This window comes from Vipera berus (genome assembly GCF_964194415.1).
Source record: "Vipera berus genome assembly, chromosome: 3".
NCBI lineage: Eukaryota > Metazoa > Chordata > Lepidosauria > Squamata > Viperidae > Vipera > Vipera berus.
Window position 1 is genome coordinate 23058108 of NC_138204.1, and position 24421 is coordinate 23082528.

Sequence of the window (24421 nt, forward strand, 5' to 3'; positions counted from 1 at the left end):
CCAGCCCTGTCCCTAAATTTTCAGCACCCAGCGTATAAGACGACCCCTGACTTTTGAGAAGATTTTCATGGGTTAAAAGTAGTCTTATACGCCGGAAACTACGGTAACTTGCTGAAATTTTCAGACAGAATTGAGATCAAATTTTGCTAGATGGAAAAACCTAAAAATTGTTGAGTTGATCTTGCTACAAAAGAAAGTTCCTTAATTCTCCAAGGTAAAGTTTAGCAGCTGGCAAACTCCTTCTCCTAAACGGAAAGCACAACAGTTCAAGATATAATAATAACTGTCTTGTGGCATTTCAAATGTGGACTAGTTTATTTTTAGTGTCATTTTTTTAAAAATGTGCTTCACTGGATGTATTAGATTAATGAGATAATCAGAAAAAATGCTTCCAGTACAAAAATAAATAATTAAATAAATGAAACTATGGAATGGAACCATAGGAAATCTGTCACCACAACAGGTGTGCAATCCATTATTTTACAAATAGGAAACTCAGGAACACTGTCTCTTTGAGGGGGAAAAATTCCTAATTCAAATTTCAGTTCTACTTTGAACTTTCCAAATTGTCTTAAAACCATTCATTGCCTCTCAGGTCCCAAGTCTACTTCAAAATCTAGAACTAATATTGAAATTTAATATTGAAGGGTTACTAAAATGTAGCCTGCTGGAACCGGGATTCAAAATATTTCAACCCATAAAGATTATACTGAGTTATTCCAGTAGTACACGCCTTCTTCTTCAGGTGAGCTGGGCTAAAAACAGACTCAACAAGTTTGCCCAGAAAAGGCTAGCAGGGAGGCGGAGCCCACATTGATGCAAAAATGAGGCTGCAACCAGTCACATACCAACTATACTGCTTGAACAGAGCAAGGAAGCATTTCTACACAAAGAGGTATCTGGGCTTAACTTCCTGGGTTTTATTTTGTTACAGTAATTTCTTTGCCTCTTATACCAAGAGATGATGATGATGATGATGATGATGATGATGATGATGATGATGATGATGATGATGACGACGACGACACAACAAAACCACAACCTCTTAGGAACAGGTTAAAAATAGAGACTACATACTCCCACCCCCACCTCCCAAAAATCATTATTATGAATAGGGATCATTGGGAACATAATGGAGCTGAGAGAAGATATTTTCTCTGCCCTAATATACATGAAAAATATTTATGACTTCTAGAAAGATTAATGTGTACTTTGTTTTTTGACCATCACCATTATATTATCATTGCCATAATATTTACTGGTATTCCCTTATTAAATTTCCATATTTTCCAATGTGGCTCTGATGAAAACATTTTTGTCATTGTAAACTTTTGCCCATACAGCTGGCCTGCACATGCTTTGGCACTGCTCCCATGTTTACATCCATGATGGGCAGCTTATTTTAACAAACTTAGGTAGACAATAAATGGAAGAAATTGCACAGAATGTGTGTCCCTGGGTGTTTTCTTTTGTTGAAGGGTTCATCTTAAATTTACTAGGGCTGTGCCAGCTGATCACGTCCAATAGTCTTCTAAAGTCTTGGTAAATTTTATTCATAGGAGAGGTATCACCCAAATTATTTTAGCAGATCACAGCAACTATATGAACACATGGAACCCAGGAGTAATATATAAAATTCTAAATACTCAAAAACTGATCATCACAGTACAAAGTAAGAATGTTAGAAAACCAGACCAGTATATAGGGGTTGGTGGGATGCTTTAAAATATTCATCAATTTGTCTTACTATAAATTAATATTCGGTACAGTCTTACTCAAATTATACTCTGCTTGATCATTTGCAATGTAACATTCACAGTTGCTACCTAGCAGGATCCAGACTTATAGGATCTGCATCAGAGCTTGTGATAAAACAGATTGGACTATCTTTCTCCCCTAATGAGGTATAATTTTCATATTCTTGGCTTTCCTTTAAAGATCTAATGCCAATCATATAGCTGGCTGGAGAAGGTCTAGGGGTGACATGATAGCAGTGTTCCAATATCTCAGGGGTTGCCACAAAGGAGAGGGAATCAAGCTATTCTCCAAAGCACCTGAAGGCAGACAAGAAGCAACGGATGGAAACTAACCAAAGAAAGAAACAACCTAAGACTAAGGAAAAATTTCCTGGCAGTTAGAACAATTAACCAGTGGAACAACCTGCCTCCAGAAGTAGTGAATGCTCCAAAATTGGAAGTTTTTAAGAAGAGACTGGACAGCCATTTGTTTGAAATGGTATAGGGTTTCCTGCCTGAGCAGAGGGTTGGACTAGAAGACCTCCAAGGTCCCTTCCAACCCTATATTATTATTATTATTATTATTATTATTATTATTATTATTATTATTATTATTATTATTATTATTATTATTATTATTATTATTATACCACTACCACTACTACTACTTTGGGCCATTCACTTTCTCTTGGCTCAACCCACCTCACAGAGCTGTTGTGGAGAAAATAGGAGGAGGAAGGAGTATCAGATATGTTCATCCTCTTGAGTTATTTATAAAAATAATGGCAGGATTGATTGATTGATTGATGAAATAAATAAATGAAATACAGTGACTCTTAAAAGTTAGTCCTCCTTTTTGGCATTCTTAGCCAATGAATGAACTATAAAGACCGACATATGTACTGTATCTTCTCAACTGAGATATATTGTAGTTACTGCTTTCCTCAATATCAGATTATTTGTATTGCTGAGTTTGGGCAACAGGAACAAAAGCAGGAATTCATAGCATTTCTAATGCAGATCTTTTAAAAATAATTAAGTGTCTGAAACATGATAGTGATAGTTAGGGCAGCCATACAAGGTAAATGTTTATTATTGTGCCTATTTGTGGTATGGGTATGTAACTCAGCCTCTTGATATGCTAGACTGAAATAGGAGATTCAAGATGCAGTCCAAAATTATACTACAAATAAAATTTAAAAAGGACTAGAGCTGCTTCTGGTAAATGCAAAGCTGTTTTCTTTTCTCTTATTTCCTGTATGTGGAGGTCTTCTTCGTGTTAGGGTGATTTGATATATAGCTGCTCAAGAATTAGTTTTTCTTGTGTAAAGAACAGTATTATCAAGATGTGGAGGTTTTAGCAGTTACTACACAGCATCACTTGGGGTGAGGATTGGAATTAGATCAAGTAGCATTTCTTAATTAAAGAAAGGAAAGGAAAATATTTATTCAACTTATATCAAGCTTCTCTCCCAAGATTATATTCCAAACCATTACCAGGCAGACAGGAGACTAAGGCTAAAGCTGAAATTGAAGTTTGAAGCAGTGATAAGCTCAGCCATGTCCATGGGGGAGGGGATTCCAGTCAACCACCTACTGGACCTGTCAATCATTGCCCTATATATACATGAATGTATCTGCATGAAAGGAACAGTTTAGAAAATCTGCTTTGTATGTAGACATTTTCAGGTTTATATTCTATCCTTCCAGAAAAAATAGGAGAGACTTGCTTGAGCAAGGGGTTCTGTTATTCTGTTCTATTCTGACTTCCAAATTAAACTCTAGTGAGTGCTCCCATTTTAGCATAGAAAATACTGAGCTAAATAAAGAGTGACCTGATCAGTACAAGGCAGCTATTTTATTTTACATATTATGAGTTGCCAAACATATGAAAAAGATACTGATAAAAAAAATCAATAGCGCATATACAAGAAAACTGGACACATGTGCAAAGCCATTGGTGTTAAGCGTACCCGTTACATCTTATCATGAAGCTGCCCACCAAAATCCTGCAAATTTTCATGAATGTGCCTCTTGAAACATTTGCTGAGAGAAACATGCCACACTTGTAGGTTTCTAATAGGAGACTAACTAAAGCAGAAAGTAAAATAAGAAATACCTATGGGAGGAACAACATGGCTTTTCATGTGTTCAAGATGATCTCATTAGATCCTGCTTGCCTTTTTTAAAAAAAAAATCCATCTTAAAAGATTATTTTCTAATGTAAATTTGGAACTTATTAATGGAATTAACAAAACTCTTAATGGGATATTTCAAAAATAAGAAAACCTGCAAAAAATTAGTTTTTATAATCCATTTCTCAGCATAAAATAACTTTTGTATCAGCTACTATATAACAACACTGAATAAGTCTATTGTTAAAACAAGATAGGCAAAGATATTGACAAGTTCTTTTCTACATCACCTTTGAGGTTTCACATGGAGTTTAATTTGTTTTATAACATAACTTGTAAAAGGTATATTATGAAATCCTATAGTTAAGGTAGACTATTAATATGTCATAGAAAGTTACAGTTGCATTTCTAATAATATCTTATTTATTCTGAATCGCTGAATTATAGAAACATAGAATGAAAAATAACCTAAGAGGTTATCAAGTTCAGCCTCTTTTGAAAATCTCCCGTGAAAGGGAAGAACTACTCCATATGGTTTCCCCTGACTGATAACTCTTACTGTCAAGATATTCTTAATGTTGATTCTGTATCTACTGTATATCCTTGAAGTTTAATCCTATTACCTCTTGAAGTTTAATCCCATTAGCTCTGGAGCAAGTGAGAATAAGTCTGAAATTTCTAGAATGCAAAAGCTTGAACACAGCTATCATATCCCCTTTCCAGCTTCTCATAACATAACATAACTAGATCTTTTAGCCATTCGTCATGGGATTTAGTCACCAGTCATTTTACCATCTTGGTAGCCCTGCTTTGGATTTACTGTAGACCAACCAATAAAAGCATTGCATAAAACAGACTGTTCTAAAAATTTAATATATAACTTTTTGAAAATATTTTTAAAATATACAAATATATAAAAGCATACACTACTGTTTCATTCAAAATTCAGATTTTCAAAACTGATGTTTCTTTTAAGGCCACTTAAACGTAAATTATCATTAGCCCAGCAAAAAGCTATGTACAAGTTTAAATTGACATTTTTATATTCAGATGAACGCTATTCCCAAGAAGAGTGATTGGAAATAAATGGACGAGATGAAGATCTGCCAAATCTTGGTAGATTAAATAAGCATGGTTGCTCTCTCAAGCAAGGCAGAGCCTAAATTGAAAGCAATGTCAAAATCTTTTTTAGTCTTATTTATGGACAGAGATTCTGTCCAATAGGTCAGCAAAAAAGAAATAGTAAAACTATCAGGATTTGCAACAAAGACAGGTTTTTCCCCCCACATTTTTATTATTTATTTATTTTATTTTTATTTTTATTCCATTTATATCCCGCCCTTCTCCGAAGACTCAGGGCGGCTTACAAGCTTATAACATAGCAACATTAGAAGTTATTAATGCTTACAACATATTTTTATATATTACATGAAGTGAATGTTAGAACATTCACCTTTTAGTCTACCAGCTAAGAAAACATTTTTTCCTTAAAAGAAATGAGGCAACATTACCAAAGTATGCAAGTCTTATATTTGGTTTCAGAGCAGTTTGCCAGTGTTTGCTGCTATAACTATCCCTTTAATGTTGAAGACAGGACACATCATTCTAACACTTTCAGGAACGAAGAGCAGTTATGTTCCTGTTCAAAACAGGACATATAATCAGCTAAGCATACACAATCTGGCTCATAAAACAGAACCAGGCTCTTATCTTGCCAAAATATATTGTTTAGTTCTGCATTTCTATCTCTGTTGTATAAAAATATATCTTAGTGAATTTTTTGAGGAATATATATCTAGCATCATTAAAGCACTATTTTCATGAACACCCATCTAGCAGTGTTCCCAAGTGAGTCTGATTTTAAGAGTGCATGCTGACTCCTTACTCTCTAAACATTAAGACAGGTCTTGATTCTAACCTGATATTATAATTTGGCTGAAGATTTATTTAAAACATTTTTCATGTTCAAGAAATTTAAGGACCTTGGATTGAATGTACCAAGTAGAAGTTATAATCATATTCAACCAGACCTACAGTCAATTAAACCATCTCCACACTCTAAATCTGGGAAATCTTTGTGTGTTGCTTATTTACAAACCTTTACAGAGAGCAGGAAGTATTTCACCTACTTATAGTTTGTAATAAAATAAGAAACATTACTGCAGAATTTCTGAGGAGCTATGGATGGAAGGGAGCTTATGGAGGGTTTTGGAGGTTTAAAGCAGGGCTTTTCAACCAGTGGTACGGGTACCACTTGTGGTACATTGGCACCTGGCAGGTGGTGCGCTACCATCCTAGAAAAGTGGTAGCAGGAGAGGGGAATGAGCTGAACCGATGGCAGCCTTATACAAGCCTGAGCGAGAGATGGCTGGAGCTGCAGGGCTGTCAGGGCTCAGTGGAAGCGCCAGGATCAGCGCCAGGCTCAAGCTGGAGCTCAGCACTGATCCTGGCACTTCTGCTGAGCCCAGAAGAAGCACCAATCAGCTGGAATGTTGCAGTATCTCCAGAGTCTTGTGATTTACATTCAGATGATTGGCAACTGATTCATATTTATGACAGTCACAGTGTCCCAGTGTCATTTGAAGTGACCAAAACCTTGTACAACCACCCAGCAGATGAGGGGAATAAAAACCAAACACACCCCCATCACACCCCCACTGCCAATCCTCAACAGAAATGCTCACAACAATGAAAACCTCGGACAGGAGGAAGAGTGCCGCCGGGCAGGCAGGCAGGTGTCTTGCTTGGCTGTGGCTTGGGGGGCACTTTTTTCAGTGCCATTGTAACTTCAGACAGTCACTAAGTGAACTGTTGTAAGTCGAGGACTACCTGTAATTCACTTTTTTCTTTTCTTTTCTTTTCTTTTTTGGTCATCAAGTTTTTGACACCTTGCTAGGCGACTGGTGGTACTCGGATGTTGCCATATCCTGAAAATGGTACAATGGGCGAAAAGGTTGAAAAGCCCTGGTTTAAAGGATACAACTGCATTCATGTGTAAGAACCTTCAGGATTGCATCTCTGAATCAAGATAAGGCATGGCATTTAATGCAACATTCTCTCTCTAAGTGCTCCCTGCCAGCTGAAGGTATTTTGTCACGTTAGACAAGGTAAACTTATGCTGCCCTCCTTTATCATTGACTGAACCATACAATTAAAATCCATACCAGATAAATTTTAAATCATACCTTTCACCTCTTCTGCTTTCCTTTGGTTATCCTCCACGTGTGCTTTTAAAGTCTATGATTAATTAATCAAATTAATCACTTACATTAATTACATAGCTATAACTTCACCACACTAACATTTCTTGGTTCTGTATTCAAAATCATGTATTGTTCTGTTTCATACTACTATTGCAAAACATATAAAATGGGGGCTTAAAAATTTATCCCCATTTCACTGCATAGAAATCATAGCATTAGCACCTAGCTTAACATCAGGCAGCTCCTCTTTCCTAAAGATTTTTAAGTACACTAGGAGAACTAAACATCATTTGATTGTCATACTATCTAGCCCACTTTTAATTAGCTTGCTGGTCAGCATGCCATCAAATACTTTGTCAAATGCTTTGCTGAAAAAAATCAAAGTATATTATATCTAGGGATGTGCAGCTCTTATAACTCAGGTTGGAAAGGTGCTTTGGATCCAGCTGCTGAAGCCTCCTTAAATAAGCTGCAACCTTTCTTAGGATCACACAGTAGCCAGTAGTATAAGCAATTCTTACTTTCTGATATTAATCTTAATATATAAGATTGCCAGCTTCTGTGTGGTGGCATACAAAATTAGACAAACAATGATTAAGAGCAATTGAACTTGTTGAGTAAGAAATGGCTTTGCCTCAGCATTACCCACCGATCATTTTTTTAAAAAAATATTAGCTACTGTCCCATACCTTCCTCAAATTTGTCAGGGGCTCTGTAATTCTAGATTGTATGATAGTTTTAAATAATAAGAATGAAGCTTTTTAGCATATATTTCAATGTATCACTCATTTATTTATTTATTATGTTCTTAGTTATTATGTTCTGGATATTTGAAAACTATTTTGTTCACTTTTTTTGTTTGTGCTGGTTATTTGAATTTGAATTTGCTTGACCTAGTTGGACAGGTAGAGATTTGAAAAAAGTCAATCCCTCAGGTACCCCAGTCCAAAGCCATGTAGGACTTTATAGGTAATCACCAGCACCTTGAATTGTACCCAGAAACACACCAGTAACCAGGGGCATCTTATGTAGGGGTGGCATTATTGTGCCATTTATGTGACATCGTTTTCTACCAACATGGCTGCAATTTACACAAGTTGGAGTTTCCAAATGGTCTTCAAGGGCAACCCCATATAGAGTGTGTTACAGTAGTCTAACCTGGAGGTTACAAGAGCATGATTTACGTGAGCAGGATCTTCTGGTGCAGGTATGGGGGCAACTGGCACATCACCCAGAGATGTGTAAAGGCCCTCCTAGCCACAGTTGTCACCTGCTCTTCAAGTAGGAGCCACAAGTACAAGAGGACTCTCAGATTGCACAGCGGGTCTGTTTGGGGCAGTGCAATCCCATTAGAAGTAAACACAGAAGAACCTTGTTTCTGGGGAGTCCAAATACCCATAGCCACTCCATCTTGCTAAGGTTGAGTCAGAGACCATTTTGTCCCAGCCAGTCCCCAACAGCCTTTAGACACTGGGACAGGATGCCCATGGCATCATGTAAGAAGCCTGGGGTAGAGATATAAAGCTGGGTGTCATCTGCATACTGATGATATCTCACCACAAAGAGATCACCTTAAGCAGCGGCCTCATGTAAATGTTAAATAGAAGCGGAGAGAGAATAGAGTCCTTAGGGATGCCACAAAGTAGGGGCTATGGGCTAGATCTCTCTCCCTCTATCAACACTATTTGGAACCAGCCACAGAGGAAGGAGGAAAACCAGCACAGTACAGTGCCACTCATCCCCAGTTCCCAGAGTCAGCCCAGAAAGGTACCATGATCTTTGGTATCAAATGCCACTAAAAGGTCAAAGAGAGCTAGGACAGATGTACTACCTCCATCCCGCTCCTGCCAGAGATCACCCATGAGCACGATCAATGCTGTCTCAGTCACAAAACCTGGTTTGAATCTCTACTAAGAGGGGCCTAGATAATCTGCTTCACCTAGAGTTCTCTGAAGCTGCCATGCAATCATTCTCTCCACCACCTTCCTTAAACACTTCCTTAAACACCAGCTGCCTGCAATTAGTGCAGGTTCGAGTCCCACCAGGCTCAAGGTTGACTCAGCCTTCCATCCTTCCGAGGTAGGTAAAATGAGAACCCAGATGGTTGGGGGCGATAAGCTGACTTTGTAAAAATGCCGCCGGGGGGGGGGGGCGAAAGCCCTAATAAGCAGGCATATACATAGAATGAAGGCTATTGCTAAGCACATTGATTTGTGCTTCTTAGATTGTAAGGCGCCCTGAGTCTTCGGAGAAGGGCGGGATATAAATGGGATTAAAAAAAAGGGTGGTTGGAGATGAGATGAAAACTTTCCAGGCTAGCTTGGTCGAGCAATGGTTCTTTGGGGCAGGGGCACATCACCACCTCTTTAAGAGCTGACGGGAACATTTCCACTCACACATTCCTTCCTGCAAGACCTTCATTAGTCAGGAGGGGCACAGATCTAATACATAAGTGGCTGAGCTAGCAGTTGAGACATTACTTCCTCAAGTTCAACAGGCTCAAACTCTTCCTAGATCACCTTGCCTTAAGGAGACAGGAGAAGGTGGCTATAATTCCTTCCAGGTGATAATTATGCACATAATTAAAAAAGCAAAGAATGATTTAAGTTTTAAAGATGAAGACCATAAAGCAATTAATATCATTGAAGTTATAATCAAGATTGGTACAAATAAATAGGGAAATCAGTTACTCCAATTGTCATTGCTGATTTCTATTTGATGAGGGCAGCTCATTTTTTTGAAGTTTCTTTTTCACAACTATAGACATTCCAGTTTCATGATGCAGCAGGAAACAAGTGATTTAATCTGAATTACATAGGCTCAATAGTACAATACCCAAATATTTGTACATTCTAAAAAAGAGGACTTTAGCCAAAACAGGCAGTGAATGAAGCAGTGCAAGAATGCTCATGCAAAGAAGCCTACTGTATTTTGTACAATTTTAACACCCGATTGATTTAACTTCAAAAGCGCAAACTACTACAAGATTTACAACAGCCAAAGTGCTGGATATATTACTATTTGCTCTTACTAACTAGTTCTTCTTAAATAATCAACATATCATCTTTTGAAGTCAACTAAATAGCCTTTGGTAATTAATTAGAAATACATAAATATCAAGAAAAACATTTAATAATACTGAAACAGGTAGTTTGAGCCATAGCTTATGTTAATAGCTTTATAAAAAAATGTATAGCTTAATGTATAGTATCCTTCAATAAAAATAATGAAGTTAATATTTTAAACCTGTAATTCTTCCTTTTTCTTTTTAAAAATATACCTCAGTCAAAACTTTTATCTTATTTTCTATTATGATTAAGTAATTTTGAAAAGAAATACAATTATGCAAACTGATGAAAGAACAGATCCTGTCGAGACATGTTTCATTAATCATATAATTAGCAGCTGGAAACTACAGCAAAGTTCTATAAGAATCAGCATTTGCATAAGTTAGAAAATCCCTTAATTTTCTATCTGTAATTTCTGTATTGCATTTGCATTGTTTTGTATTGTATTGTACAAAGAACCATAACATGATTTCTGGGCATGCTCAAGATATTAGTGTGTTTTAGAACAGCATTTTCTTATGTTATATACTAGGAAACCATTATTGAAACTGAATCATCTGCCATACAACATGGGAACAATTTTTGTTGTCATTTTTGTTATTATTATATTTTTATCTCATCTTTTCTATATATAAAACTCAAGAAGGCAACATGTCAAATATTCCCGTCTCCTCTTTTCTCCACAACAACAATCCTTTGGGATGGGGTGAGCTGAGGGGCGGTCAAATTCATCCAGCCAGCTTTTATGTTTAAAAGAAGCCTAGAACTCAGTCTTCTGGTTTCTAGAACAGGACCTGAATCACTACACCAAACTGGCTCTCCAGCTGATCAAATACAAGAAGCAGGGGAAAAGAAATCCTATCTAGCACTACTAAACAGATCTATGACTGTTTAGTTGTCTGTTACTCTTAATTAATATACATTTTTATCTAGAAATTTATATGTACTCATACAAGTATACAGAACTTCTGACTATGAGCAAGTTGTCTCATTTGTTTAATGGTGGAATCCCTTTGTATATACAAATCTGATACCTTTAGAAGCCAAGAAATTACAGCCCACTTCAGACAGTACTATAAAATAGAATTCCTTACTTTATACATCCCCTTCATGGATTACTGCCTTGTCGTGGCAAAGGGGCTTGTGTAATTCAAAGAAGCTATGAGCTATGCCGTGCAGGGCCACCCAAGACGGACAGCTCATAGCAGAGAGTTCTGACAAAACGTGATCCACTGGAGAAGGAAATGGCAACCCACTCCAGTATCTTTGCCATGAAAACCCTATGGACAGTACCAAAAGGCAAAATGATATGACGCTGGAAGATGAGCCCCTCAGGTCGGAAGGCGTCCAATATGCTACTGGGGAAGAGCAGAGGGCTAGTACTAGTAGCGCCAGAAAGAATGAAGCGACTGGGCCAAAGCCAAAAGGATGCTCAGCTGTGGATGTATCTGGTGGTGAAAGGAAAGTCTGATGCTGTAAAGATTTTTTCTCCATAGGAACCTGGAATGTAAGATCCATGAATCAAGGAAAGCTGGACGTGGTCAAACAAGAGATGAAAGACTGAACATCGACATCTTAGGAATAAGCGAACTAAAATGGACAGGAATGGGTGAATTTAATTCAGATGACCATCAGGTATACTACTGCAGGCAAGGATCCTTCAAAAGAAATGGAGTAGCCTTCATAGTCAATAAAAGAGTAGAAAACGCAATACTGGGATACAATCCCCAAAATGACAGAATGATCTCAGTTCGAATCCAAGGCAAACCATTCAATATCACAGTAGTCCACGTCTATGCCCCAACCACCAGTGCTGTAGAGGATTAAATTGACTGGTTCTATGAAGCCCTACAAAAGGGACGCGGTGGCTCAGTGGGTTAGGACGCTGAGCTTGTCGATCTGAAGGTCGGCAGTTTGGCGGGTCGAATCCCGAGTGCCGCGTAGCAGAGTGAGCGCCTGTTACTCGTCCCAGCTTCTGCCCACCTAGCAGTTCGAAAGCACGTAAAAATGCAAATAGAAAAATAGGGACCACTCCGGTGGGAAGGTAACAGTGTTCCGTGCGCCTTTGGCGTCTAGTCATGCCGGCCACATGACCACGGAGACGTCCTCGGACAAGCGCTGGCTCTTCGGCTTTGAAACGGAGATGAGCACCGGCCCCTAGAGTCGGAAACGACTAGCATGCATGTGCGGGGGAACCTTTACCTTTACCTTTACCTATGAAGCCCTACAGCACCTTATAGAACTAACACCCAAAAATGATGTCCTTATCATCATGGGGGATTGGAATGCTAAAGTAGGAAGCCAAAAAATAACCGGAATAACAGGCAAGTTTGGCCTTGGAGTGCAAAACAAAGCAGGGCACAGGCTGATAGAATTTTGTCAAGAGAATACGATGGTCATAGCAAACACTCTTTTCCAACAACCCAAGAGATGGTTCTACACATGGACATCACCAGACGGTCAACACAGAAATCAGATTGACTATGTGCTCTGCAGCCAAAGATGGAGAAGCTCTATACAGTCAGTAAAAACAAGACCAGGAGCTGACTGTGGCTCAGACCATGAGCTTCTCGTTGCAAAGTTTGGGCTTAAACTGAAGAAAGTAGGGAAAAGCACTAGGCCACTCAGGTATGAATTAAATAATATCCCTGTTGAATATACAGTGGAGGTGACAAATAGATTTAAGGAATTAGATCTGATAGACAGAGTGCCTGAAGAACTATGGACAGAGGTTCGCAACGTTGTACAAGACAGAGCAACTAAAACCATCCCAAAGAAAAAGAAATGCAAGAAAGCAAAATGGCTGTCTGAGGAAGCTTTGCAAATAGCTGAGGAAAGGAGGGAAGTGAAAGGCAAGGGAGAAAAAGAAAGATACGCCCAATTGAATGCAGAATTCCAGAGAATAACTAGAAGAGATAACAATGCCTTCTTAAATGAACAGTGCAAAGAAATAGAAGAAAACAATAGAATAGGGAGGACCAGAGATCTTTTCAAGAAAATTGGAGAGATGAACGGAATGTTTAATGCAAAAATGGGCATGATAAGGACCAAAACTGCAGGGACCTAACAGAGGCAGAAGAGATTAAGAAGAGGTGGCAAAATTACACAGAATAACTATACAAGAATGAGCTTAACGTCCCTGATAACCACGATGAGGTGGTCACTGACCTCGAGCCACACATCGTAGAATGTGAAGTGAAGTGGGCATTAGAAAAACTGAGCAACAACAAAGCTAGTGGAGGTGACAGTATTCCAGCTGAGCTATTCAAAATCTTAAAAGACGATGCCGTAAAAGTGCTACACTCAATTTGCCAGCAAATTTGGAAAACTCAGCAGTGGCCACAGGATTGGAAAAGATCAGTTTACATTCCAATTCCAAAGAAAGGCAATGCCAAAGAATGTTCAAACTATAGCACCATTGCACTCATTTCACATGCTAGTAAAGTTATTCTTAAAATCCTACAAGCTAGACTCCAGCAGCATGTGGATTGAGAACTACCAGAAGTGCAGGCAGGATTTCGAAGAGGCAGAGGAACTAGAGATCAAATTGCCAACATACGCTGGATCATAGAGAAAGCTAGGGAGTTCCAGAAAAACATCTACTTCTGCTTCATTGACTATGCTAAAGCCTTTGTGTGGATCACAACAAACTGTGGCAAGTTCTTAAAGAGATGGGAGTACCAGACCATATTATTTGTCTCTTGAGTAACCTATATGCGGGTCAAGAAGCAAAAGTGAGAACTGGACACGGAACCACTGATTGGTTCAAAATTGGGAGAGGAGTCTGGCAAGGCTGTACACTGTTGCCCTGCCTATTTAACTTATATGCAGAGCACATCATGAGAAAGGCAGGGCTAGATGAATCAAAAGTTGGAATTAAGATTGCCGGGAGAAATATCAACAACCTAAGATATGCAGATGATACCACTCTAATGGCAGAAAGTGAAGAAGAACTAAAGAGCCTCTTGTTGAAGGTGAAGAAGGAGAGTGCAAAAGTTGGGTTGAAACTTAACATTAAGAAAACCAAGATCGTGGCATCCGGCCCTCTCAATTCCTGGCAAATAGATGGGGAATAAATGGAGGTAGTGACAGATTTTATTTTCCTGGGCTCCAAGATCATTGCAGATGGGGACTGTAGCCAAGAAATTAAAAGACACTTGCTCCTGTGGAGGAAAGCAATGGCAAATCTAGACAGCACGTTAAAAAGCAGAGACATCACTCTGTCAACAAAAGTGCGTATAGTCAAGGCTATGGTCTTCCCAGTTGCAATGTATGGCAGTGAAAGTTGGACCATAAGAAACGCTGAGCACCAAAGAATTGAGGCCTTTGAACTATGGTGCTGGAGAAGACTCCTGCGAGTCCCTTGGACTGCAAGGCAATCAAACTGGTCAGTCCTAGAGGAGATCAACCCTGACTGTTCTTTAGAAGGCCAGATCCTGAAGTTGAAACTCAAATACTTTGGCCACCTAATGAGAAGAAAGGACTTACTGGAGAAGAGCCTAATGCTGGGAAAGATTGAGGGCAATAGAAGAAGGGGACAACAGAGAATGAGGTGGCTGGATGGAGTCACTGAAGCAGTAGACGTGAGCTTAAATGGACTCCAGAAGATGGTAGAGGACAGGAAGGCCTGGAGGAACGTTGTCCATGGCGTTGCGATGGGTCGGACATGACTTCACAGCTAACAACAACAACTTTATACATGAGCTATTGCAAATTAAACTCTCAGATTCTGCCACCAATCCCTTCTTACAACCAGATTATATTTTTTGCTTGTAAAAAATTCCACTTTCAAACATATAAAGAAAGGATTCATTATATAAGGTTAAAGCATGATCGTAGCTTCTGGCTGTGCCTGATCTACACATTCAAGCAACAACATCAATTCATAATTTTGTTACCTAGTCACAACTAATCGGAGACCAAGACAAGTTCAGTAAGCAGTTTCATCATATTGTGATTTAATATCTTTGCAAATAGTTTAGATAATACGTGAGACTATAGTTTAACAAGTCAGAACAGATATACTGAAAGTGTCAAGTGAAGAAGCAAACAAAAAAGAGCTCCTTCTCATCATAATAGTAAAGTTGGAAGGTACCTTGGAGGTCATCTAGTCCAACCCCCTGCTCAGGCACGAAACCCTATACCATTCCAGACAAATGGCTGTCCAGTCTCTTCTTAAAAACTTCCAGTGTTAGAGCATTCACCACTTCTGGAGGCAGGTTGTTCCACTGGTTAATTGTTCTAACTGTCAGGAAGTTTCTCCTTAGTTCTAGGTTGCTTCTCTCCTTGACTAGTTTCTATCCATTGCTTCTTGTCCTGCTTTCAGGTGCTTTGGAGAATAGCTTGACTCCCTCTTCTTTGTGGCAGCCCGTGAGATAATGGAACACTGCTATCATGTCACCCCTCACCCTTCTCTTCGTTAAACTACACATACCCAATTCCAGCAACCGTTCCCTATATGTTTTAGCCTCCAGTCCCCCAATCATCTTTGTTGCTCTTCTCTGTACCCTTTCTAGAGTCTCGACATCTTTTTTACATCGTGGTGACCAAAACTGGATGCAGTATTCCAGGTGTGGCCTTACCAAAGCATTGTAAAGTGGTATTAGTACTTCACTTGATCACTTGGTCTAATAGGACTAGGACAGAGGAATATCCCCTGTCCCGGGCCCTCCAGAGATCATTCACCAGAGCGACCAATGCCGTCTCCGTGCTGTACCCGGGCCTGAAACCCGATTGGGACGGGTCTAGATAATCCGCTTCATCCAGGACCAGGGGGAGCTGATGCGCCACCACACTCTCAACAACCTTCGCAAGAAAGTGAAGGTTGGAGACCGGACGAAAGTTATTCAATACAGCTGGGTCCAGGGCGGGCTTCTTGAGGAGAGGTCTCACCACCGCCTCCTTCAAGACGGTGGGGAAATTACCCTCACTCAGAGAAGCCGATAAAACCGCCTGGAACCAGCCTCGTGTCCCCTCCCGAGCTGCATAGACCAGCCAAGAAGGGCACGGGTCCAATAAACATGTGGTGGAGCTCAACCTCCCCATAATCCTGTCCACTTCCTCAGGGGTCACAGAATCAAACTCCTCCCAGATAACAAGACCGCCCGTGTCCTGATCGTCGGACTCTGCCCAGTTGGAGTCCAGACCGGTCCGAATCCGAGCGATTTTATCCAACAGATGTTGACCAAAATCCTCGGCACGACCCTGCAAGGGTTCCTCCCTCACCTCCTGTTTAAGGAGGGAGCGGGTCACCCTGAACAGGGCGGCCGGGCGATTATGTGCAGATGCGATGAGGGCAGAGAAGTAATTACACCTCGCCACCCTCATCGCTGTGAGATAAGACCTAATATGGGTTCTTAGTCGCAACCGGTCGGATTCGGATCGGCTGGACCTCCAACATGATCTCAGAACCACTGAACTATATTTTTCAAAGATCCTGGAGCACTGGGGAACTACCAGAGGACTGGAAGAGAGCTGATGTAGTTCCCATCTTCAAAAAAGGGAAAAAAATAGATCCAGGAAACTACAGACCTATCATCCTGACCTCAATACCTGGGAAGATTCTGGAAAAGATAATCAAACAACAAATCAGCGAACACCTTGATGCAAACAAAGTCATCACTAAAAGTCAACATGGGTTTGTCAAAAACAGATCATGCCAGACAAATCTTATTACATTCTTTGACCAAGTGACAAAATTAGTGGACCAGAGGAATGCTGTAGATATAATTTACTTGGACTTCAGTAAGGCATTTGACGTGATCTTGATTCTATCCCTCTGTTAATGCAGCCTAGCACTGTGTTGGCTTTTTTGGCAGCTGCAGCACACTGCTGGCTCATATTTAAGTGATTGTCCACTAGGACTCCGAGATTCCTCTCACAGTTACTACTATTGAGCAAGGTACCCCCTATACCAGGGGTCGGCAACCTCGGCTCTTTTATGACTCGTGGACTTCAACTCCCAGAATTCCTAAGCCAGCTATGCTGGCTCAGGAATTCTGGGAGTTGAAGTCCACGAGTCATAAAAGAGCCGAGGTTGCCGACCCCTGCCCTATACTATACCTGTACATTTGGTTTTTCTTGCCTAAATGTAGAACCTTACTTTTTTTACCATTGAATTTCATTTTGTTAGATAGTGTCCAGTGTCCAAGTCTGTCCAGATCCTCCTGTATCTGAAGCCTGCCTTCTGGAGTGTTGGCTATTCCTGCCAGCTTGGTGTCGTCTGCAAATTTGATGAGTTCCCCATCTATCCCCTCATCCAAATCGTTGATGAAGATGTTGAAGAGCACTGGGCCCAGAACAGAGCCCTGGGGCACCCCACTACACACTTCCCTCCATGTAGATGCAGTTCCATTGAGGACCACACGCTGAGTACGGCCGGTCAGCCAGCTACAAATCCATCAGGTTGTGATGCTGTCTAACCCACATTTTTCTATCTTATCAAGTAGTAGTTTGTGATATGAGATGAAGTATGACATCTAAACTGAGACTAAACATAATTAGAGAACACAAAGAACAAAACTGAAGTGAAACACAGTAGATGGTTTGAAACTATAGCTGAACTATGAAACTGAATTTTATGTTATTTTGACATCCTTAAATTGTACAAAATCCACTCCGATTCTATTGCTTTATTTATGCCAAGTATAAACATTTCAACCCAAAATAGCAAGCTTTCAGTCCAAGAATGAATCCAAGAATGAGTCATTAATCTATTTGTTCTTCCTTCCCTCCTCCTATGCCTAGCTTCAATTATATAACTCTGATTTCTTAAGCTGTCACATTTCAGAATTGTAGACCAGTCTATAGCACAGATGTAAAGAAATCAAAAGTATTTGTTCCCATTTTTAATTAACCACCCTAAAGCTTTTTGATCCCCATGCTCCATCCTTGCGAGCAAGTTTCTTGGCTAAGAAATCCTGCCTAAGAAACTGGAAAACAGATTACAGCAATCATAGGGAGGGCAACATCTGAGGAGTCAGCAGCTTATCTCTTTTGACCTTTCAGAGGGCCAGAGGAGGCACCAATGCTGTCAAAGGAAGGGGAAATAACGTGGAGAACATGAAAAAGGGCACCAAATACAAAATAAAGACTTAATATCTATTCAGGTAATACCACCTAGGTGAAAAATATAAAAAAGCACTTTCTAGTACCTCAGCCAAGTAATGTAATTTGGAAGCCTGGAATTGCCAATCATTGTAACTCAAAGCATCTAGGGGGTTGGACCCAATTTTATGGCTTATGTTGCAAGAGGTTTTTTTTAAGTGAACATTAAGCAAACACAGTGGTCATTAAGCAAGCAATATAGTTATTAAGCAAATCCACTAATTCCAGTGATAAAGGTGAGCCCGGTTGCCAAGCACCTGAAATGTGGTGATGTGACCACAGCGGCTATGCAGCAGTTGAAACTCCAAACTGAGCCATAAGAGGCTTTTTTTGGGGGGGGTCCCTCTTAATTTCAAACTTCTCTTGTGACTGGTCATTAAGCAAGAACTGCCTGTACTTTAGCATCTTGCATGGCTGGCCATCTAGACTCTGCTTTAAAAGCTTGCATAGACAGACCTCATCTCTATCTGTATTAGTTTGTTCTACTAGGATACAACTCATGCTATCAGGAATTGTGAAACTGATTACCTTGATTTCTCAATAATGTGACACATCTCTAGAAAAGTATTAAAATTTATCCCTTATGTTAAGGGACTTAAAAGATCTGATAAATTACACTGAATTGTGATGTGAGTGATTTTACTTGATCAAAGAAACAGCAGCATGTTATCAGTTACTGAAATATAATACAAAAGAGGCAAAGATAACAAACCCACTTCCCAATGACAGACCATTTTAATTAACAGCATAAGAACAAGAATTAGAAACAAATATCTGAAGCCTCCAAGCAGCTTTGGAAAATATTCCAACTTAGCCTAGTTTCAAGACACAACATACTGAAAATAAATACCAGACTTCCTCATTCAGACACTCTTGAAATAATTCTTGCAATTCAAATGTTTCTCAATTGAAGGCAAAGAAAATAACACGATCATCAATGTATGCCTAGTAATTTAGATTATGTTATATAGTCAGAGAGTTAACGAACATTTGAAGAATCAAATGTCTTCAAGTCCCCCCACCAAAAGGGCTTTTTATTCAGTTCCTTAAAGTTTTACATCTGGAACTGTTTTATTCGAGTAATTACTGTGCCTATCCAACATTTTCGTTACAATACCTCCAGTAAAAATGTATCAGTAAAAGAAAACAATCTATAAAGTTTTCATATTCTGTTGTTTGTTCAGAGGTTACATGTCATCACAGAAATATATATGACAGGGAAGATATGCATTACTAGGAACAAAAATACATGTCAAGAAATCTGTAAACTTAAATCCAAATAAACTGTGTGGGTGATCAGAGTTTCTTCCATGATCTCATAGTGGTAAACAGATCAAGGATCTGGGAAATTCAAATAATATCCAAACACAGCAGTAGGAACCTCAAAGCAGTTGACACTTATTATTCTCTCCTGCCTCTTTTTTGATGAACTGTATCCTAACATGAATACAAACATGTTTGATTTTCTAGAACTTTGCTGTTTTTTTCCTTTAAAAATAATTGCAGCATGAACTTTGCAAAGCTTTTTTTAAAAAAACCAAATAAATCTTCTCCTCTGGTTATTTAAAGTCACTATGATCTTCCTTACTACTATTGGTTTAAAAAGCAACACAAATAAAACAGTTTTGCGTTATTCACACAATGAACCCAGGTGTTAAGCAACCAATGTTCCTGCAACCTCTTTTAAGCCTGTCAATCTCTCTGCCCAACCTCACACTCTATAAACAATAAATAAATAGGAATTTTGTATGCCGTAAAGCAAAGCACCAGCATCCATCATCATTTGTAAGAATGTTTCAGTCTTATATAGATCTCAGGAGTTTTTAGAAACTAGTGAGTGGTTGCCGTTTAGTGCTTTGTTTAAACTGTGTTAAGAGAAGAGAAAGAATCCTGCAGGGTTCAAATGGTAAACATAAAAGCAGAAGATGTCTTAGTAGAAGATGTCTTCTTTTCCATATAATAAATTTATTAAAACACCTATATTTTCTTGAGCTGCAGCTCTTTTCATCAGATGCATAGCATGGCTAGATTAGGATTTAAATTAGGGTGAGGTGAGGTAGAAAGGAAAAAGAGAGATTGGAAATGTAGGCATAGGTTATGTTTGAGACAGATCTTACCAATTAACAGTTCCAAGGTATTAAAAATCCATCCTGAGATTTCCTGTAACCTTTTGATATTCAGTCTAACGCTTCCAAGGATATTTTTTTTTGTAAAAGTTTTATTTATTTTTTACAATAACAACCTTAGTGCCTGGTGTACAGCGTGTTGTCTTGGTTCATGAATATATATTTTTTACAATCAATAATAGTTAATTAACAGTCAGTAATAATTAATTTTTATATTTCCATAATTAGTATATCAATTGATATATTTCCTTGATCACCTCTTCTCCCAATAGTATTCTCCTTCTTCAGCATTAAACAAATATAATTTTTGATATTTAATATTATTCATATATAAATGATTAAATAAAAACATTTTCTTCTATATTTATACCAACAATAGTGTCCATATATAGCATTTTTTCTTATCAACTTATGTTATATGTTCATATTTATTGTATCCAAATCTTGTGAAGTTTTTCTTGTTTGTATTTATACTTCCCTTCATTTGTGACTTCACCAATTAAGTCATTTTTTTCTAGTTCACATTCTGTTATCTGATTTGTTTGTTCATTCTTTACCATCATTCTTTGAATGGTTTTTGATTGTAGATTTAAATTAGAAGTATATTCCTTTATGTTATCAAAGTTATGCTTAATATCCTCATGGTTTAGAGCTATTGTGATCTGTATCTCTTGTAGCATTGCATAAATTTCATCTTGGAAAGTATTTGTCTTGTCTTGAAATGTTGCTTCTAGAGGTCTTTGATCTTTCTGGCTGAATCCTTCAAGAGTAGATATTAAGTGTGGCTTTCTATCATTTTTTAATAAATATATCATATCCATGTTGTCTCCCCCTTTCGAGTAATCTGTCATAAGTGCCATAGTCTCTATAATTAGCCTTGTCAAGCTGGCCAAAACTCAAAATCCAAATAGTCCAATTTTATATAGTTCTTGTCTTTATATATAATTTTTATAATCCACTGTAATTTCCAATTGTCAGGGTTTCATAAAATCAATGTTTTATAACAATTCTTTCTTTTAGGAGTCAATTGTCAACCAGTCAGAATTGCAATTCAGTATATTTAGCCACCTTAAATCCTTCCTGTAACTTTCCCTCTCAAAAATTAGTCATAGATCAAAGTTTTTAAACAATGCATAGGTTTGGGCCAGAATCAAAATATTTCTTTTCCTTCAAACACTTTCCAATCTTATGGCTGGCCCAGTATACAATCTCTTCTTTGTCCCCTGGCAACTATCTTCTTAAAGGTTATTAGAGTTCATGGGAACAGATTTTTCTTTGTTTCTGGGCATTGTCTTTAATGTGCTATATTCTAGTTGTCCACTAGATGTCAGCAAACATTTGTTTTCCAGCTCTTTCAGGCAAGAAGTTCTTATTATTTTTCTTTTTATATATATAATTTCATCAAAATCCTTTAGAACAAGTATGTCCTTCACGCTCACAAGAGATCTAAGTACAGCCCATCTTGAATCCCATTTATTCTTATCTGTTAGTAGTTCAGATTCTTGTAGAGAAGATTAGCATTCAATAAACATATATTTATTTGAACTGCCTGGACTAGTGATTTCATGCACTTGACAGCTGTATCCCCACCCACTTTCCTCCTTCTCTCTGGACCCTGAACCCAATTGGCAGGTGATAAACCCCAAGTTAATACCAATTGGCTGCTTTGGAATCAAGATTAAAGTGTACAATCTCCTAACAGTGGTGGGCAGCAAGTAAAGGACAAGAAGCAATTCAAATGATTGCTGCTGAGGTAGAGCTGGCTGGGGGGCATGGGTGGTCAATGAGTAAGTTTCCTTTCTCCCTGGAGGAAGAGGGCCCTTAGAGACATGCTGGGATAGGACGTGGGGGTGCAGTTTTCCCTGCGGTCTAGAGCTCCCTTTGTCTTCTCTCCACCAGAAAAGTGGTAGGTGGTTCAGCTAAGGAAGAGGAGTGATTTCTGACACTGCCTGCAAGCTTCCTAAACGCAAGTTAATGGGGAAGTCAGGAGGAAGTCAGAAGTCGCTTCTGGTCCCACTGCTGTGCCAAATTGGCTAGCAGCAAGGGTTGATGGGCAAGAATTGATTGGTTGTTTTGGAACAGAGGCTGAAATCTGAAATGTCTCAGTGGCACTAGACAGTAAACGAAGGATGTGAAAGCAGCTCAGATGCCTGCTGGTGAGGTAGAGTTAGCTGGAGGATGCTGGCATTTGATAGGCTGGCAGAGCGGAACCCTCAGGGTCATACCATGATGGGAAGAAGAGAATGCAATTTTCATTGCAATCTGCACCTGCCTTTCTTCCCTTTCCACTCAGCAAACTGGCAAACAGTTTGGTGGGTTAGGCATTACATCTTTATCATGACCAGGAGTTCTAATAACTCCTCCTCACAAAAGTATACAAATTAAACTTTGGTTTCCTTGATTCATATTCTATAATAAACACTAAATAATAAAGATCCATATTCTACTTTGTGAAGACACGAAGCTCTAGAAAGTGCTCTTTTTTATCCAAAGACAGCAAATATTTAATACTTCTCATGACCATTATTCTTTCAACATCCAGAATAACAAACTGAAACTAACAAGCCAGCTGAAGTAAATGCCAACACATTTTTAAAGTCTGAATCTTTGACCACTCTTTATGGGATTTGATTTTTTAAGCTAGCCTGCTTTGGAATAAATGGAACATAGTCTTGCTGCAGTTAAGACATCACAAACATTATCTTTCCATATAGCAGTAGCTTAATACTTTTTCCTGATAAAACTGCCAATGGAGTGTTGTGGTGTGTAGTACTCACTTTTATTTCATTGGGAAAAATTTTATACACAAAGAAAACCAAAGTGTTGGGATCCATTATAAAAACACGGGAAAACATATGGCTCCTGTTTGTTAAGATTTACTTTGCGTAGGCCAGGACAAGTAGCTTTCTTTTGTTTTAAAAAATGAGTTATGATTGCGATGAAAATAAACTCGGCCCATAAGCCATTATTTATTTCTGTTTAATCCACTCTAAAGAACAGTGTGTCCTTTCAAAGGGTAGCACAACTTTTGAGGCATAGTAGTAAAATAAGGTCAAGTCTAATAGATTACCTCAATAGCTTGTATGCAATGTAATCACTTTACTACTAAAGAGATAGTAATGGCTTATTTTTAGAAAAATAGCTTTTACCATACTGAAATAAAACCTCTAAACTCTTGACTGAAGGTTGATATTCCCATGTATAATGCATTACATACAGCTGCTGAAGTAGAAATCACTTTTTCTACATTTCTGGTATATGAAAAGCAAGAGTGGCTGAACTACAGGACAGCTGATATTTATCAAGAGTAGCAGGACTTTAAATTTTCTCATTTTAAAGCAAATTTTGCAAACTTAGGATATCTACCACATGTGTTGAACACGTGTGCTCTGTGTCTAAGCTTTGAAGTGTACTGGAAGTATAAAACTTTAATGACCCTCATATATCAAACTTGTGCATAATATTATTCTTATGTAGTAAAATACATAAAATTGAGTATCCTTAGAAGAATGCGAAAGATTAAAAGCTTTTAAATATGTATATGGCACTGAGAAAGGTTTGTTCAAAGTGTCCATATTGAAAACTTTCAGAGGTCTTCTTAGCAATTTTGAAAGGAAAAAAAAGAAGCAAAAGTAAGAAGCTTAGATATTAAGTATGGATGGGAAAAGAGTTTACTGAGTTAAACAAACAGAACACAATTTAATTACAGAACTCAATTCATAATATTAACATTATTCTATTATTTAACTGTGTTGCAGCTGGACAGTTTCTTTGAGTTTCTATTTTTATTGCTTTGTTTTTGGACTAGCTTTCTGCAGTTATAGTGGTAAGTCAAGCTTTAATATAGGGGTCCCCAACCTGTGTGCCATGGCTTACTACCGGTTCGTGGCCTATTTGCAACCAGGTTGCATGAGTGTCTAGCTGGTCTCACAGGAGCCTCGTGGGCACTTGGGGCCTCACTTGCAAGAGTATCCCAGGTGCTCTCGGTTCCACTCACGTGAGCAATGGGTGCTTGTGTGCGTGCATGCGCACACTCTCTCTCTGTCT

General features: G+C 38.6%; 1 protein-coding gene across 8 annotated transcripts in view; it reads right to left on the reverse strand.

Moving 5' to 3' along the window:
- NCOA3 (nuclear receptor coactivator 3) overlaps positions 1–24421 on the reverse strand; it is a 110446-nt gene that overhangs the window by 37201 nt on the left and 48824 nt on the right. The window contains exons 3-4 of one of the 8 annotated variants that reach the window (XM_081326040.1): positions 7057–7108; positions 6701–6798 (exon numbers count right to left, since the gene is read on the reverse strand). The exons of 6 other annotated variants lie outside the window; for them this stretch is intronic. The gene's annotated coding sequence lies outside the window, so the exon portion shown is untranslated. The remainder of the gene's footprint in view (positions 1–6700; positions 6799–7056; positions 7109–24421) is intronic. One more of the 8 variants, XM_081326041.1, reaches the window with a different exon arrangement.